Raw genomic sequence first — 14,495 nt, 5'->3', positions numbered from 1 at the left:
GGCTATCTTTATGGCTTCTTATCAAGTCTTTCAGCAAATGAAAGATTTACTCAAACAACCTGCTGGTCTCTTACAGTCGCTTCCCATTCCAGACTTGGTATTTGAAAAAATCACCATGGATTTTATTACTTGCCTGCCTAGTTCTAAGGGTAAGGCCACGATTCTCACAGTAGTGGATTGCCTATCTAAATATGGACGCTTTATTGCGCTTCTATCTACCTTCACTGCTCAAAGTGTTGCGACAGTCTTTGTCTCTAAAATTATTCGACTTCATGGTCCTCCCAAGAGAATTGTTACTGATCGAGATCCGCGTTTTATGACTTCCTTCTGGAAAAAGATTCACATATTATAGGGGACAACACTATCTATGAGCACAGCTTACCATCCTCAAACGGATTGACAGTCCGAGGTTCTCAACAAATGTGTGGAACAATATCTCAGGTGCTTTGTCGCAGACAGCCCACATGAATGGTCACCATTGTTGCCCTTGGCCGAATACTGGTACAACACGGCACTCCAGGTGGCTGCTGGAATGACTCCCTTTCAAGCCTTGTATGGGCGGGCACCTCATAATATTCCTCGTTATGTTCTAGGCAGTAGTACGAATCAATTGGTGGAAGAATATATGTTGCAAAGAGATGAAGTGGTGGACTTACTGAAAACTAATTTGATGAAAGCTCAGAAACGAATGAAGGACATGGCCGATAGAAAACGCCAGCACATAGAATTTTCTGTTGGAGAATGGGTTTATGTGAAGTTAAAACCTTATAGACAACACTCCTTACGGCTCCAACGCCATCACAAGTTGGGCAGACGCTATTTTGGTCCGTTTAAGGTTCTAAAGAAGATAGGCGAAGTTGTTTATAAGCTAGACTTACCTGATGAAGCTAGAATACACCCTATTTTTCACGTCTCAATGCTTCGTCGGTGTGTAGGCATACTAGAAAATCAGGTCACTCCTCTTCATTTGCAAGATGTTCCTGTTACACATATACCAGACCTTGTGGACAAGGTCCTTATCGGGGAAGAAGGTAATGTGATGATTCCGGATACAATTGGGTCGGGTAATCAAGTTGGGCATGATGATCAAATTGGGCCAGCTAAGGAAATTGAGACGGATACAGTAAAAAGGAGCAAAAGGGCCACAAAACCACCTCAAAAGTTGTCAGACTATATTTGGAATCCTGGGTAACTAGGATGGGTTAGGTTATGTATGTACAAAGACAGGGATATTAAATAGCTGGTAGAGATATTTTGTACGCAGGCTACTATTGTTAGAATCTTCTCTCCCCACTATCTGTTCTGCTCTTTCCTCCTTTCTTAGTCTTGTTTTCTCAGACCCTATCTCCTCTCTGTTTTCTTTCTCTCTATGCTTCTCTTTCTGTAATCCTTCTGCTTAATTTCCATTTTCATTGTAATTTCAGTTACTAATTCAATCAAAGAAATCCTTGTTCATTTGCGTATTCGTTGTTTGTAGAAAGTCCATTACATGGTGTTCATGGGATAATTAATTGAGTTTGGGTCTTGGATTAATGGAGAGAACATGAGAGTGAAAATGGGTTATTTAGTTGAGAATCTATCAAATTTGATAAGCGTTGTAGTTGGAAGAAAATAATTTATTTTTGTTCTCTGCTAGTTAAGGTTCTTAATAATCCTTTTTGTATGTCCTGCTTTAGATTTAAGGTTTTCGTCACTCTAAAATGGTGATAGTCTGCAAAGGAGAGAAAAGGGTGATGGTGGAGTGGTGGTACTAGGGGTGGGCATGATACGGTATATACCATCACCATACCGAAATCAAAATTTTTTATATCGCGGTTTCAATATTATGGTATTCGATATAGTATTTTATTTGATACGATATTCGGTATTTATAAAACAAATACCGAATACCGTACCGAAGTATATAGTTACATAATTCATATATATTAGTACTATAATAGTAACAAATATATAAACTAATATTAGTACAAAACTAATTGTTTAGATGTTGAAACTTTGACTACTCTTAGTATTATATTACTAACAAATATATAAACTAGTATTAGTAAAAAACTAATTATTTAGACGGTAGAAGTTTAACTACTCTATCTTGATTGAAATAATACACTTTTGTATAATTGATCTTTGAAAGGGATTTCTTGTACTTTCTTTTGAATATTGGTACATGTGTAAGGTGTTAGTAGGATATAATTGAGACGTTTCTCTAATAGACGAAGTCATAATTTTCTATTATATGAGTATATGTAAGTCGAAGTCAAACAAACTATGGTACCGATTTACCGTACTGCAAAATACCAAAACCGAACTTAAAAATTCCGAGTCATACCGAATTAATTTGGTATAGTAATGGTATAGTATTTTTAAAAATCAAAAGCCGACATTATTGTCACACCCCATTTTAACCCCGGAGAGTTAAAGTAGAAGTACAACATTTTGGTGATTCCTGTTTTTGTTTATGTTAAGGAGTCGCCACCTAATTATTTATGGTGAATTAGGACACCTAAAGTTTATTAAAGTTATGTTTAAAGTTAGCTGTGTTTAAAGTCTGCGAAACTTAAGATTCTAGGTAAGGGTTCAATTAGTCTAAAGTGAAGGTATTAGGCACCCTTTAAGACCCATTAACAATGGTTAACCGACCGGACTTATGATTAATTAGGCTAAGGGTAAATATAGTATTGTAAATGTTTGGGAAATAACCTATAAATGTAGCTAAAGTTTTTTTAAAGTAAAAGGTAATAGTGTTATTAGAAATAAGACATGTAAAATAATAAGTTGTATAAAAGAATATGCCTATTGTTACTTTGTAAACACGACTTATAAATGTTATTAATTTGTTAACGAAAGTGTAATAATAATGTTTAAAATAATACTTGTAGAAAATGTAGTGATTTGATAAGAGTTTAATTATAAATAAACCAAAAGAAATGGGATGAGTGATGTTTATATATATATATGGAGAAAAAAGAGTTATTTAATAAAAGTTTTAAAGGTTGTTTAGACAAATATGAATTTCAAGTGTTGGAAAGAAACTAAAGTGAAAGAGTTATTCGTTGAATTAGTTTGCCTTTTATTCCTTAGATTAAGCTAATCGTTAGTGTAGGATTGGTGATGTTTTAAATTTCTAATAATAGTGAGCATAAATTATTATTCCTTTAGCCAAAGATGTAATCATGTTATCTTTAAAAAATCAATTATTCAAATAAATGTTATAGGTACTATAAATAGTTTTAAAAAATAGAAATGAATGTAATTCGTAGAATTAACTACCCAACTAAACTAAAATCCTTAATGTTGCTAAGGTTTATCTTAGTTAGCAAACAAAATATTAGTCATGCAACACATATTAAATGCGCACAAAAAATAAAAAAAAATAAAAGAGATGTAATATAAATGGGCTCAGCCCACTCTCCAGAATTGTTATGGTCCGCTTGCAGCTGGGCTTCGGCCCAGCAACAACTTTTATGTATTGCTGCTGTCTGTCACTGCTGCTATTGGGCTTCAGCCCAACATTTTCAGGAACTGTTTCAAATGGGCTGGACACGAGAGGAATATATTGTTGGGCCTTTCGTCCAACACCGAATGCGGAGAAGGACGAGTCTCTCGGACTCGTGTGCGATAGTCATGCATAAAAATGAAAGGAAAATATTAGTAATAAGGAAATTTACCCGAGGATGTTCATTAAATTCACGCATAACATGAATGAACACAGTTACTGATTTTAGTTTTAGTCGATTCGCGTGATACAAAAGATGGTATATCTATCTCATATTGGGTATACCTATTTCTTATGCACTTATGAATGTATACATGTAGCCTGTATATCATTGGGGGGTCTTTTAGAGAACATCAGATAGTAAAGGGGCAGAAAACAACCAAATGAATCCTGCTAAGAGGGAATTGATCCCTGGAGATCACATATAAATAGTACCAGAGTAGAGCTTCCCCAGTAATCAAAATCCCATTACTACTCTTTATAAACCGCTAACAGTTAGAATAGAGACATGAACCTGCTCTTGCCTAGTGCAAAAAAAAGTCGACTTGCTGCTATGCTGAAAACAACCTACTTAACGGTGGAAGTTGAGCGAGACTCTACTATGAAGACTAATTGGCTTTGGACAGTCTAAACTATCTCTTTGAATATAAGAAGTACATGTGAACTTAGCATGACCAAAAGAGCAAAGATCCACATAACATAGGCATATTCTCTTTAAGGGATAGTAAGTCATAAAAACCAAGCAAAATGCAGTGATAATGACTTAATATTTTATTTTTAGCGAGGCAGCAACCAATTTCCCAAATGCAACAGTTCGCGAACACTCCTAAGGTGAAATAAGACTAAACTGATCTATATAAGACTTAAGCATGCAAAAAATGGTTGATTTGTTTCTATTTGTATTGCACATACAACCAGCTATATAATCAAGCAAGACACATAAATAAGGCCTACCACTAACTTAACACTGTGTAGAGAAAAAAACAATACTGATTAGGACAGAACTGGAAACAAACAAACCATATTGTGAACTCAGGCCAGTTTATTGACATGTAGAATTTAGGCTTAAAACTCATGTCTATGCTGCTATTGTTAAACAAAAAAAAACAAAAAAAAAAACAACAGGGGGCCAGATTATTCATGAAAAAAAAAACAGCATATGCATACTAAAACTTAAACCAAATATGAACTAAACTAGTAACCAGCCCCAGTTCACACAAAACAGACGCATTCGACAAGGATATTCATGTTCGCAAATGGACATATTTAATGACATAGAGATGAAAAACAGAACAGGGCAACAAAAATCCATACTTTCGCATATATGTTATAAACTGAAACGACATTAAATATCTAAATTCGTAAAACTCAGCCTTGCTTGATTAGTTCTAGATTCCTAATAAACAAGACAACTCAAATGATACCCACGATATTCAGAATCTGGGCTGCATATCGGTCGGTTCGGTTCGGGTTTCAGAATTATCGGTTTAACTTATTGGTTATCGGTTTGTAGACATGTTAAACCGTTAAAGAACCGTTAAAATATCGGTTAATGGGTTATCGGTTAATCGGTTGTTGTATGTTATCGGTTCGGTTATCGATTTAACCGTTAAGATTTCACACAACAAAAAAATGGCTTGACCACTTTGTACAAGCAAAATCATGCACAGACAAAGGCAAAACCATCAATGGAGCTTGCATAATTAAATTTGCATAATGACCCAAACTGTTAGGTGATGTATCAATTATATCTTTGTAAATTGAAGTGCATATTTCATTCAGATTAGGGGCTTTATTCCTCTTGTTAGAGTACTCTAATGGTTCCTGTTGTAATTGAATGGGTAAGACGTAAGAGAGGCTTAAAGAGAGGCTTGAGACTTAAAGAGAGGCAGAGAGGCTGTTTTATGAAATGAAATGAAGTAACCCTAATTGTAGTGTAAGTGACTTAATATATATGAAAGGGTAGAAGTGTAATTAATTAAATTATTATCGGGTTATCGGGTAACCCGTTAACAAAAATGGTCAACCCGCGACCCGACCAAATAAGCCAATAACCCAAAAACACCACCCGGTACCCGAACCGGTAATCCATTAACCCGAACCATTAACCCAATAACCTAATAATCGGTTCGGGTTATTGGTTTAACCGTTAACATGCACAGCCCTATTCAGAATATAGAAACCAATAAAGAGCAATCTAATGAAGCAAACAATTAAAGTTCAGATCCAACTTAATATCATTATGACGCACAAGCTAATAATTCAGAGTCTACATAACTGATATATACGATATACACTCCAATATACAAATTCTTATAGCTTAAATGCATGCAGGAACTGTATACATCTAGTATATTTTAGGTATATCTCCCATACTCTCAAACAGAAAATCAACACTTACACAAATAAGCCACGCTTGAACATTATGAACCAGCCAACGTCTTTGGCTATACTAACATACCCGAGTGTCGCAATCATTAAGAATACGCTATATTAACTAATCTAAGTTCGACTAAACCAAATCACTGCCAACCCAACTGTTAACTAACACATCATCATAAATTAAAACCCAACACGCAGAATGCTAAAAATTAAAGAAAAGGGAAAGGTTTACTAACCTTTTGTAGGTGCAATGAACGGGGTATGAATCTCGGATCTCTACTCGAACTCGAACGAACCCGATTAAAGTAACTGTGTTTTTGTAAGGAAAATTTGTAGATTCCAGATCTTATGTCCAAGTTTCTTAGGTTGTCTTACCTAATGTCGTCCTTTGATTTCCTCTTGGATTATTAGCTTTCAGGCTTATGTCATCACCTATCAGCTATTTCAATTCCTTTTGAGTGGAATCTTGTCTTGTACTCGAGTTTTCTTTGTTACTCTCTCGGGATGTATATTCTCTAGTCGTTCATGTCACAATCGTAGAGTTGACGGATTTGATAATTATAGTAGAAAATAATAGTAGATGATTAAGGAAAATTAGAAATGCATTCATAGATTTTCAATCCAAAAGATGAAGCAAAGCAACAAAAGTTTTGAGCATGATTCAAAAGATAAAATTCACTACATGTTCAGTCTACCAAGACTATTGGCGAATCAGAGACGGAGTACAAGTCAAATTCTTCGGCACCCCGTATTGTCAGTGCCTTGGTGTTGTGAGTGGTTGTAGCAGTAATCTTCATGTGTGTCTGTCGTTGGATTGTTCCCACGGGAGCGACAAAGTTGATGACCTGGCCGTTTCCACCCTTCTGATTGACACACTGGATTCTTTCAAACCTTGGCATCTTCGTGAGCAAGTAAAGGATTGTTGACCACATTGGGCTTAGCTTTAGCGAGCTGGATTACTCCTTCCTTAATCAGGGCTTCGATTTTATTTTTAAGCCCATAGTAATCTTCAGTGGCGTGCCCAGAAACTCCAGAATGGTATGCACAGCGCTTGGAACCATCAAACCATTTTGGGATAGGATCGGGAATTTTTCCTTCAATCGGTTGTATTATGCCTGCTGCTTTCATTCTTTCAAACAACTGAGTCAATGGTTCAGCGAGTCGAGTGTAATTACGAGTGTTTTTGGTGTCAAGGTTTGGACGAGCTCTAGGTGCAGCATGTGGTCGATTTTGGTAAGTTGGAGCTTGGACGGGTTGATACGGACGTGGGTTTTGATGTGGAGGTGCTCGGGGTTGGTAGTAGTTAGCTTGGGCGTTGTAGACAGGGTAAGGAGATAGTGGAGCTTGGTAGGGTTCAGGGTAGTGGTAAGGGTAGAAAGGTTGTTGTGGGTGGTTAAAGTATGGAATGGCTTGGCTCGGCTCATGCCCTTGGGCGTTCATGACTGCAGCGACATCTTCCTTCTTCTTTTTAACCCCGCTGATAGAACCAGATTGAATAGCTTTGTTTATTGCTTGTAAAGCAATAAGATCCTGAATTTTCCCCGATTTGATTCCTTCTTCTAAGGCTTCTCCCATCCGAACAACTTCTGTGAATTTTTGTCCCATCATACCTATCATTTTCTCGTAAAATATGCCAGCCTGGCATTCAATGAAGGTAGCAGTCATTTCTCTATCATTCATCGGAGGTTGAACCCTGGCCGCTTCTGACCTCCAACGTAACGCATACTCGCGGAATGTCTCAGCTGATTTCTTGGTTAACTTAGTCATGTAAACTCTATCTGGCGTGATATCGGTGTTAAAACTGAATCTGTCCATAAAGTCTTGCGCCATGTCACTCCAACCACGCCATTTACGGACGTCCTGTTGTGTATACCAAGTAAGTGCTTCGCCGGATAAGCTTCTTATGAAAAGCTTCATCCTTATGCTCTGGTCTCTGCCTACTCCAACCAATTTGTCACAATAAGCCCTTAAGTGTGTATGAGGGTCGCCTGTTCCATTGAATGTGTCGAATTTCGGCGGTTTGTATCCTACGGGTAAATCGACGTCAGGTTGAACACAAAGATCTTCGTATTCCACACTCTTAGTTCCCCTAGCAACTTGAAGGTTTCTCATTGCTTCTTTGAGACTGTGGATCTCTTTTAGCAATATGTTATCTGCCCCTGCCTTTGCATCCTTTTTCCATTTCTTCGTATTGATCTACCTCGGGTTGGAACCTGACCGTTACTGGGTTGGTAAAGGCTTGTGTTTCTGTGGCATATACCGGAGGAACATATTGTGCATTTGGGGTGACAAAGTGCGCCCCGTGCATATGCTGGGTTGGATAAGTTTGGACGATGGGGGTGTTTTGGACAAGAGGTGGTGTGTTGTAATTGGTGTTTATAGGTGGTTGATTCGGTGGGTTTAGAGGAGTAGTTGTAGGTGATGGGTTAGTGTTGGTGGGTAAAGGAATGTAAGGAGTATGACCTAGTGATTGATTTGGTGGGTTGATAGGTGGTGGATTAGGAGTAGCATAAGTAGTGTAGGTGGGTGGTTGATTTTGTGGAGGAGTATAGCTAGTGTAAGTGGGTGGTTGACTTTGTGGAGGAGTATAGTTAGTGTAAGTGGGTGGTTGACTTTGTGGGGGAGTATAGGCGGATGACGGATTTGGTGGATTTGCGGGGGTGATCGGAGGTAAATTGTTGTTGGTAGGTGTATTGTTTGGGGGAGGAAAATGCTCAGGAACTGGGGATTCGAGTGATGGGAAACGAGGTGGGTCTGGTGCAGTATTTCTAGGTTCAGGAGGTGAATTTTGGAGTGTGATGGATAAATTGGTCAAGTCCCTAACCCGATTTAGTTCTCCACGTAGATTCTCAATTTCTTGAGTCAGGCGGGCGATATGTTCATCCCGTTGAATAGTAGTTCCGTGTTCGGAAGTCTCGGGCGGATCGCTAGAGATCACGATGTTTTCCACACCAGTTTAAATAGATGTGACAGGATCGGACATAGTAATTTCATTTCCTTGAACAACCCAACTACGTTCAGGTAACGATGACGTCTTTGACCTCGTGACGTAAGGATGGTCGGCCATCGAGTGTCAACACAAATCAACTCTCTTTTTGGGAATAAGATAAAATAAACATACAGTATAAACGATGTTAATTTCATGAACATATCTAGGTAAAGTCATGGTCACGTAAAGTCGAGTAAGGCATGTGGCAAATAATTCCTCAAATAGAGTCAAACAAATTGTCAAACAGATGTAAACGATTATAAATAATAACGCGTCCTAATATGCATTTGACCTCTTTGTGCCAGAGGTGGGCCTAACGTTGTTTGAAGGGTAAAGTGTGTCATAATATGTCATCCCGTTGCTTTGATTAATGTAAACAGATTCTATTTCTCAAAAAAGAAAGTACAAAATAATGTAATATTTATTACACGTCGAATGAATACAACATAAAGTGTTTCCTAATCTAAATAAAGTAAATAAAATTTTTATGCCTAACTTCCAGCTCCATTTGTGGTGCCCTTGATCTTCGTCATTTATTGTACTCCGATGCAAATGCATACCTGTCATAGAAACGTTAGTCATTCCCTCCTTCCTAAAGTTTAATTAATTAGAGCAAATAGTCAATATTTAGGTACAGTTATCCTTCAAACATGCATATAAAGTATGATTATTGTCACTTGGGGTTGTGAACCCGCTTGGACGCTTGAGTAAAGTCGTCTAATGGGTTTAATACACCAAGGGTATTAAACCTCCTAGGTTATGAGATGTATGCTCTTAATAAAGGGTGTTGGTTTAGCTATATCCTAGGTTGACTAAGAGTGGGTTTACTAGACACAAGGTTCCCGAGCGGACTACTCGAGTGAGAAGGCTACGCGGTCCCCGTTACTCGGGCACCCCGCGCATGCGCCAACTCTCCTAAAATTTGGATTCTATGAAGAAGTTTGCGGGTGCGCAAAACACACCTCGCGTGTACGTGTGATAGTGTGAGGTTTCCAGAAATGGAGGAAATATGAACGGAATGACAATTTATCAAAGCAGTAACACTTACACAGTTTATATCAAACAATTAATAACGCACACAATTTGTAGCATGTAAAACAGTTTAGGCAAATAAAGTAACTAAGTTAGCACACGAAGCCTATTTAAAGCTAAGTCTGTTATGGTTAGAACCTAGGTAGAGTTCCCCAGTGGAGTCGCCAAGCTGTCACACCCCATTTTAACCCCGGAGAGTTAAAGTAGAAGTACAACATTTTGGTGATTCCTGTTTTTGTTTATGTTAAGGAGTCGCCACCTAATTATTTATGGTGAATTAGGACACCTAAAGTTTATTAAAGTTATGTTTAAAGTTAGCTGTGTTTAAAGTCTGCGAAACTTAAGATTCTAGGTAAGGGTTCAATTAGTCTAAAGTGAAGGTATTAGGCACCCTTTAAGACCCATTAACAATGGTTAACCGACCGGACTTATGATTAATTAGGCTAAGGGTAAATATAGTATTATAAATGTTTGGGAAATAACCTATAAATATAGCTAAAGTTTTTTTAAAGTAAAAGGTAATAGTGTTATTAGAAATAAGACATGTAAAATAATAAGTTGTATAAAAGAATATGCCTATTGTTACTTTGTAAACACGACTTATAAATGTTATTAATTTTTTAACGTAAGTGTAATAATAATGTTTAAAATAATACTTGTAGAAAATGTAGTGATTTGATAAGAGTTTAATTATAAATAAACCAAAAGAAATGGGATGAGTGATGTTTATATATATATGGAGAAAAAAGAGTTATTTAATAAAAGTTTTAAAGGTTGTTTAGACAAATATGAATTTCAAGTGTTGGAAAGAAACTAAAGTGAACGAGTTATTCGTTGAATAGTTTGCCTTTTATTCCTTAGATTAAGCTAATCGTTAGTGTAGGATTGGTGATGTTTTATGTTTCTAATAATAGTGAGCATAAATTATTATTCCTTTAGCCAAAGATGTAATCATGTTATCTTTAAAAAATCAATTATTCAAATAAATGTTATAAGTACTATAAATAGTTTTAAAAAATAGAAATGAATGTAATTCGCAGAATTAACTACCCAACTAAACTAAAATCCTTAATGTTGCTAAGGTTTATCTTAGTTAGCAAACAAAATATTAGTCATGCAACACATATTAAATGCGCACAAAAAATAAAAAAAAATAAAAGAGATGTAATATAAATGGGCTCAGCCCACTCTCCAGAATTGTTATGGTCCGCTTGCAGCTAGGCTTCGGCCCAGCAACAACTTTTATGTATTGCTGCTGTCTGTCACTGCTGCTATTGGGCTTCAGCCCAACATTTTCAGGAACTGTTTCAAATGGGCTGGACACGAGAGGAATATATTGTTGGGCCTTTCGTCCAACACCGAATGCGGAGAAGGACGAGTCTCTCGGACTCGTGTGCGATAGTCATGCATAAAAATGAAAGGAAAAGATTAGTAATAAGGAAATTTACCCGAGGATGTTCATTAAATTCACGCATAACATGAATGAACACAGTTACTGATTTTAGTTTTAGTCGATTCGCGTGATACAAAAGATGGTATATCTATCTCATATTGGGTATACCTATTTCTTATGCACTTATGAATGTATACATGTAGCCTGTATATCATTGGGGGGTCTTTTAGAGAACATCAGATAGTAAAGGGGCAGAAAACAACCAAATGAATCCTGCTAAGAGGGAATTGATACCTGGAGATCACATATAAATAGTACCAGAGTAGAGCTTCCCCAGTAATCAAAATCCCATTACTACTCTTTATAAACCGCTAACAGTTAGAATAGAGACATGAACCTGCTCTTGCCTAGTGCAAAAAAAAGTCGACTTGCTGCTATGCTGAAAACAACCTACTTAACGGTGGAAGTTGAGCGAGACTCTACTATGAAGACTAATTGGCTTTGGACGGTCTAAACTATCTCTTTGAATATAAGAAGTACATGTGAACTTAGCATGACCAAAAGAGCAAAGATCCACATAACATAGGCATATTCTCTTTAAGGGATAGTAAGTCATAAAAACCAAGCAAAATGCAGTGATAATGACTTAATATTTTATTTTTAGCGAGGCAGCAACCAATTTCCCAAATGCAACAGTTCGCGAACACTCCTAAGGTGAAATAAGACTAAACTGATCTATATAAGACTTAAGCATGCAAAAAATGATTGATCTGTTTCTATTTGTATTGCACATACAACCAGCTATATAATCAAGCAAGACACATAAATAAGGCCTACCACTAACTTAACACTGTGTAGAGAAAAAAAACAATACTGATTAGGACAGAACTGGAAACAAACAAACCATATTGTGAACTCAGGCCAGTTTATTGACATGTAGATTTTAGGCTTAAAACTCATGTCTATGCTGCTATTGTTAAACAAAAAAAAAAACAAAAAAAAACAACAGGGGGCAAGATTATTCATGAAAAAAAAAACAGCATCTGCATACTAAAACCTAAACCAAATATGAACTAAACTAGTAACCAGCCCCAGTTCACACAAAACAGACGCATTCGACAAGGATATTCATGTTCGCAAATGGACATATTTAATGACATAGAGATGAAAAACAGAACAGGGCAACAAAAATCCATACTTTCGCATATATGTTATAAACTGAAACGACATTAAATATCTAAATTCGTAAAACTCAGCCTTGCTTGATTAGTTCTAGATTCCTAATAAACAAGACAACCCAAATGATACCCACGATATTCAGAATATAGAAACCAATAAAGAGCAATCCAATGAAGCAAACAATTAAAGTTCAGATCCAACTTAATATCATTATGACGCACAAGCTAATAATTCAGAGTCTACATAACTGATATATACGATATACACTCCAATATACAAATTCTTATAGCTTAAATGCATGCAGGAACTGTATACATCTAGTATATTTTAGGTATATCTCCCATACTCTCAAACAGAAAATCAACACATACACAAATAAGCCACGCTTGAACATTATGAACCAGCCAACGTCTTTGGCTATACTAACATACCCGAGTGCCGCAATCATTAAGAATACGCTATATTAACTAATCTAAGTTCGACTAAACCAAATCACTGCCAACCCAACTGTTAACTAACACATCATCATAAATTAAAACCCAACACGCAGAATGCTAAAAATTAAAGAAAAGGGAAAGGTTTACTGACCTTTTGTAGGTGCAATGAACGGGGTATGAATCTCGGATCTCTACTCGAACTCGAACGAACCCGATTAAAGTAACTGTGTTTTTGTAAGGAAAATTTGTAGATTCCAGATCTTTTGTCCAAGTTTCTTAGGTTTCTTGCTCAACAAAAATCTCTCTTTTTCTAAAACGATGCTCAGTTCCCTCCCCAAAACTGAAAATCCTCCTCCCCTTCTGGATTAACTCCCGTTTGATTTATAAGGTTTCATTTGTATTAAAGTAAAAGGAGGAGCGTATGAGAGAGACGAAGCGAGGAATAAGCGTGGGGGACAAGGGGAAGTGGAGAGACAGACATGGTGGGGAACAGAAGTGAGTGGAGGGATGATGAAGGAGGCAGAAGAAGAAGAAGAAGAAGAAGAAGAAGAGAAAAAAAAGAAGACGATGAAGGAGGCGGAAGAAAGAAGAAGAGGGGAAAGGGAGAGATGAGCGGAAAAGAAGGAAAAAGAAAAAGAAGTGCAAAGATGTTTTCATTATTCCTCTTTCTTTTTCATTCCTTCTTATTCCAAGTTCACCGCACCAATTCCTCTTATCTCTCTCTTTACTTTCCTTCTTTTTTTTTCTTTTTCTTTTTTGGGTAAATAACATTATCAGGAATTTGTCCTTTGACAAAATAAAAATTATAACACGTCGTTTTAAAATACGAGCTTCAAAATGAGTCCAATATTGATATACTTTCGAGCAATTGCTTATGAGATGAAAATTGTTGATTCTTCCTCCTCTATTTAATTATTCTTGGGTTTCAAATTTAATAACTAGTACAATATATACTATGTGAAGACAATTAATAATTAATATGTAGAAAATAAGGATTTAACAAAGTGTTGTCTTGTAATTAATTTAACGATTCTAAACCCGAAAAAATGAAACGATGACGAATATTTAAAAATTGGTGATAAAGTAATGCTCGTGACGTTGATAGTAAAGTAGTGAAAATTAGTAATAGTGAAAATAAAGTGTTCAGCTCGTCAATAAATTTAGAAGCCCGAGTAAATAAATTGAAATAAATGAGGGACAAAATTGGGTGTCAACAGATGCCCCTCTTCGACCGGAGATGATGCAAGAATCTTTGGGCGAAGAAGTTGACGTAATAGCCAATTTTGTTCCGACCGACAAAATACGGATTTGTAAGGAAATGTGGTTTTAGAGAATTGGCGAAAAAATATTATGAGGGTAGAAGGAATTATGGTTGAACCTGTGGAGAGAATTATTTATGGATTTATAATTTTGTAAGGGTTGTGGACAGGCGACGAGAATGGAACATATGCTTATAGCCTCCTAATTATAAATGTGGCGCGCAACACACCTTTAAGTAGGACTCTAATGGGCACGATGTAAATTCTTCAAAGATGCCCCAGTGTTGAGATATGGAAACACTGGGGGTGTAGAAAGGAACATGAGATTGTG

General features: G+C 36.7%; 1 long non-coding RNA gene across 1 annotated transcript; it reads right to left on the bottom strand.

Moving 5' to 3' along the window:
* Positions 1–9,235: 9,235 nt before the first annotated feature.
* On the bottom strand, positions 9,236–13,828 carry LOC132641446 (uncharacterized). The gene is made up of 2 exons (XR_009582845.1): positions 13,057–13,828; positions 9,236–9,424 (listed from the first exon to the last, which is right to left on the bottom strand). It is a non-coding gene; the product is annotated as an uncharacterized LOC132641446 (long non-coding RNA).
* Between the last annotated feature and the right edge of the window lie 667 nt (positions 13,829–14,495).

This window comes from Lycium barbarum, chromosome 5, assembly GCF_019175385.1.
Source record: "Lycium barbarum isolate Lr01 chromosome 5, ASM1917538v2, whole genome shotgun sequence".
NCBI classification, from domain to species: Eukaryota; Viridiplantae; Streptophyta; class Magnoliopsida; order Solanales; family Solanaceae; genus Lycium; species Lycium barbarum.
The sequence above is the reverse complement of the archived record's forward strand: the minus strand, read 5'-3'. Positions and strand labels throughout refer to the sequence as shown.